Source organism: Petaurus breviceps, unplaced genomic scaffold (genome assembly GCF_028583685.1).
Source record: "Petaurus breviceps papuanus isolate PSGF00001 unplaced genomic scaffold, PetGlider_PUasm1.0 90667, whole genome shotgun sequence".
Lineage (NCBI taxonomy): Eukaryota > Metazoa > Chordata > Mammalia > Diprotodontia > Petauridae > Petaurus > Petaurus breviceps.
Window position 1 is genome coordinate 5,458,310 of NW_027187302.1, and position 5,188 is coordinate 5,463,497.

The window sequence follows — 5,188 nt, forward strand, 5'->3', positions numbered from 1 at the left end:
CTAATTAAGTGGAGGTAGTGTTGTATATTGAAGATGCAGAGTGAGGTGTTAAATAGTGTGTTTGTGCAACTGTTGGCACAGCTGGTTGAGACATTTTTCATACTTTCCCCCAGCACCCAAATCAAAGGACTACCTTCAATCATTGCGTACTCAATCCAAATCGGTGACAGTTGTGTAATGTGGTAAATTGGGATATCTCCCAAACCAGTCTAGACTCCTGCTTCCCTTTCCCACGATTAGGAGATGTGGGCCATACAAAGATCTTGGCTGATTCAGCCTCCTGAGGGAGGGGTTAATTTCATTACTTCAAAACAGCCCAGAGAGGTAATCAGCTCACTTTCCTCACATGTGGCAACTTGCAAAAATGGGGTCTCATCCAGGAGGGAGGCAAGGCCCCACATGAAGCTTGTAGTGGGAGAAGGGTGATGGGTGCTTTGGGAAACTCTAAACTTGGGGCCTGCCAGAGGAAGAAAAAAACAAGGAAACCAATGCATCGGTCTTCAAAATGCCTCAAACAAATCCTGTTGCAAGCAAGCAAGGAAAGCAGAAAGAGGGCTGAGACGGACCCAGATGTCTTAGGATGAGGTGGGCAGCCCCCAAGGCCATGGGAGGGTTTGTTTGTTGAGTTTCCCTCCCTTGGCTGGGAATCTTGTTGTCTGACACCCTGCTTTACTTAGTACTTGTAGCATTTCTGAGGTTCAGTGAGGTGATGACCCTAAGATAGGTAAATCAATGCAAGGCAAGTAGAGAATGAAGTCACACCTTGGCTGTTGGGTTTGATTGGCTCCTCTACAGTTTTCTGCTAGGCTGCTTAACAAGGCACTGATTAGTGTATAAGTTTACAATGGGAGCTGGGAAATAATTTCTGGAAGAGACAGGGAAGCTAGCTTTGTGATAGTGGAAGATCTTGCAATAGAAATCACTTGGGTCTATAGATAGCAGGAATAATTGCCTGGCACCCTACATTCTTGCTAGTTTTTTTAGCATCCTCAAGTCCTCATAGACCTACCACGAACATTAAATATATATTCCAGCTGATACTTCCCTTCTCCTCCCTGAACACTAAACAATTAGAAATGTTTTGTTAACCATTAATGGTGATCCAAACAACTGCCACTGATGTTCTATGAAAGAAAAGTTCTATCTGCATCTTTCTGGTTGTAACTTCTTTTATTTTACTTTATTTGTAGAGGGAGGGGGGAAGGATGACTATGACTTAAAAAAAATAAAAGTAAGTTTTACTGATACCATTTTTTGTACATTTTTAATTTCTGTATATAATCTCCTCTCTGTATACAATCCATGTGTTTCTTACCCCATCCTCATCTGACTGGGGCAGTCTCAGCCCTCTATGTGTACTGGTATCCCTGCTTTTTCATGTTTCTGGCAAGCCCCAAGTTTAGGGCAGTTAGATGGCACAATGGGTAGAAAGTGCTGGGCCTAGAGTCAAGAAGACCTGAGATCAAATCTGGCCTCAGATATGTCTCAGCTGCGTGACCCTGGGCAAGTCACTTAACTGTTGTCTGCCTCCGTTTCCTCACTTATAAAAAAATAAGGATAGTAATAGCACCTACTTTCCAGGGTTGATGTGAGGATCAAATGAGAAAGTGTTTGTGAAACACTTTGAACAAGTGCCTGGAATATAGCAGATGCTTAATAAATGCTTATTCCTTTCTCTCTTCCCCTTACCACTGAGTTCTCACTCGCAACAAGAAAATCATTAAGAAAATTCTCACTCGCAACAAGAAAAATCATTAAGCTAAACCAACCAATATACAGTGCCTTCATGTGACAGGGGATTCAACATTCTGTCCTAGCGGTCCCCCACCTTTGTTTAGACAGAAAGAGATACATCAGTCCCTCCTGAGGAGGGACCTCAGAGGTTGTTTAGTCTAACCACCCCCCTCCCTCACATATACCTTTTCAGATGAAGAAACTGAGTCCCAGAGAGGACAAGTGATTTGTATAAGGACACTACCTGATCGCCCTTAAATAGCAGAACAAAGATTCAAACCTAGGTCCTCCAACTCAAAATTCAATGTTCTTTCCATTGTACCACACTGTCCTTTCAAATCCCACAGATGTCCTAGGGTTACTTTCATCTTTCCTAAATGTGTTTAATTCATCTGAATAGTTGCATACCAGCTTTCCACTGAGACATTTTCTCTACCTCAGCTTAACCACTCCTCATCCTTTATTCCATGTTATTTAGATTTCTTTTTACATAGTAATAACATTTAATTAGTAATTTGTCCCAGATTTTTCAGCATCTGCTAATATGAGGTGGGAGACCTCAAATTCTGCACCCTTGTTTTCACTGAATGCCAACAAGGAACAAATTGGACGTCGTGACATTGTTTATTTTATTTTCCCAACGAAAGAAATGACATCCATTTATCACCTACGCAACTGCATTTTTCAACCTCTTTAGCAAGAAATGAAAATGTAAGAGTATTATTTATGTCTGCAACAAATTAGAAGATTTTGGACTTCAGTTGTTTACTTTCCTCTTTGTTCTACTTTTCAAATTAATATTCATTCCTTTTCAGCCCTCTCAGATGTCTAACTAGAGCTAAATTTGGACAAGTTACTCCTCGAGGCTTATTATATTTTTTTTATCATTAGGTGTGAGAAAGCTTTGCAGAGTTAAAAGAAGAAAAACCCACATGATTAAGAATAAAAATTATGGGGAACTGAGGGTAGAGTGAGATTACCTTCAGTTTGGGAATGCTTGTTACTAACTTATTATTGGGCTGTTTGAATTATGGGTGACTGTCAGTCTCACTCAGCCCTGATCCTAGCTTTATTTCTTGTCACAGAGCCCAGGTCATATTATGGAAAATTAGGTTGCAACTTTTTTTTTTCCCCAAAGGACTGAATTTCTTCTTAGCTTTAATCTTCATTTACCCTTGACTCAGCCTGTTTAGACTATTTCTCTAATAGCTGATGCTGGGGGAAAGCAAACGGAAACTGAATCTCCTATTGAGGTGGAGGCATGGATTTGAGTCAGGATCCCCACCTCTATCCCCCTTTAGATCCTGCTTCCTTCTCTTGGTTGGGTGGTTGGTGAACTCATCTCTTGTAGTCTTACTGCTTTCAGTATGCTATTATCTATGAAGGGTCTCAATTCTAGAGCTGAAAAAGATTGCCTTGTAATCTAGCTGATCAATGGTGTTGAATTCAAATAGAAAGAAAACCATTAATCTGTATGTAAGTGTCCTTGAGGGTACATATTCATTTAATTTTAAAATGTAATATTATTGGGGGAGCTAGGTGGCACAGTGGATTGGGGTTAAGTGACTTGCCCACAGTCACACAGCTAGTTTTTGTGTTAAGTGTCTGAGGCTGCATCCGAACCCAGGTCCTCCTGACTCCAGGGCCGTTGCTATACTCACTGTGCCACCTAGCAGCCCCTGCTCTAATTCTTTCAATGCAGATAAATTTCCCATTGTATTTTGGGAGGTTGTGTCACAATGTTGACTCATACGGAGTTTGGCATACACTAACTCTTCTCCATGCACAGTTTTTTTTTTTTTATAGTGATCTGCTTTCTCATTATCTTATACTTGTGAAGTTGAGTTTTTGAACTAAAATGGAAGACTTCACATTTATCTCTATTCAATTTCATCTTACTTTGTTTATTTATTTTTATTTTTTTGTTGTCCAAAACTCTTTAATATAACAAGGAGGAAGGGAGTTAGTTTTTGTAGCCTCGGCTGGCACGGTGGCCCCTGGCACGCTGGAACTTTCGGCCCTTGGATCGGACATATGGTTTGGTATGGCTGTGGGGAGAGCCCGGGGCCTTCCCAAAATGCCTGTACACCTCTCTGCCCTTCCGGGGACCAGACAGCAGGACAGTGCCCCAGGCCTTGGGTGTGCTCATGGCCAGCTGGTCAAAGGTGAGGATCTTCCCACCAGCCTTGAGGATGCTATTCCGTGCATTGCTAGTGACAGGAAGGGCAGACACCTTCAGCTTGGGGACATCCTGGATCCTTACATCATCTGTCACTGTCCCAACGACCACAGCAGTCTTGTTTTCCTGGCCGGGAAGCTTCATTTTCCTGATCCTGCGTGACAGGGACAGGGGCGAGGGAGGGGGGCGTGGGGCGGTTAGTCCGGCTCATGAACAGCCTTTTCAGGACCACCTTGTTGAAAGTCGAGTTGGTTCTGCCGGCCAGGAACCGGTAGAACTTCACCAGCCCCGGCAGGTAGATATCCTGGATCTTGGGCTCCTTGCGCAGGACTTTCCGGTCCTTGTTGTGGCGGATGTCCACTCCCATGCTGGCGCCCTACAGAACATCAGCCCAAACAGTAAAGACCGACGGGCCGCCCATTTTACTTGATTTAGCTCATGCTTTTGTTTGTAGTATGGTTAATTATTATTTCATTGAAGCCCTAGTCTGATATCTCATGGTATCTTGAAGGTGACCCTAGACTCTTAAAGGCTGTGTATTTTCAGCAGAGGGTGAGCTTCCACATTGGTGGCATCTGTTGATGATGAGTAGGTAGTCTAGCTAATTTCATAGGTTTGCTATCAGGTTGGCTGCAGAGTAATGAAAATTTTGGCCACAGAGACTCACAAAGACCACCTCCTCAGTTAAAGAGGGGAAAGAAGACCCCTGTCAACAAAGTAACAGACTCTTGAAGTATTATATACATATTGGATATTCCATTTTTCATGGACAGTACTATCTTTCAGTTCAAAACATCAAATAATTATTGATTATTCCCTAAATGATAGGTACATTCTTCTTGGTATAGTGGTTTTTTTTAGGGGGGAGGGTAGGTTGGTATAAAGCAGAACCAGACTATATTGTCTGTAGCATGTTTCAGGAACTAAGGAAGCTCTAGAATCTCTCTCTTACTTGTCCCAAGCTCTCTTTCTCATTAATTTCAAGGCTGGATCAGTTTCTTCTCACAGTAGTTCTTGCACTGCGCTCTTCTCAATATTTCAACTTTTCTTCCCACCCTTCCCTCTCCAGGTTGATTTGCTTCCCAAGTCCTTAATCACAGTTCCACAGACATCTAATAGCTTTGTTCTTAAATCACCAGCTACATTTCAATCAACATTAAATAGCACCTTTCTCTATCCTAGCCCATGAATGAGTTGCAAACAACTCCATGTTCTTGAAACTGCTTCAAAATGTAAGACAGGCATGCAGATCTCTGCAAACTTGAAGTGTACCAG

General features: G+C 42.3%; 1 pseudogene; it reads right to left on the reverse strand.

Annotated features, from left to right (window-relative positions):
• Window positions 1-3,627: 3,627 nt before the first annotated feature.
• Window positions 3,628-4,304, reverse strand: LOC138143797 (large ribosomal subunit protein eL18 pseudogene; annotated as a pseudogene).
• Between the last annotated feature and the right edge of the window lie 884 nt (window positions 4,305-5,188).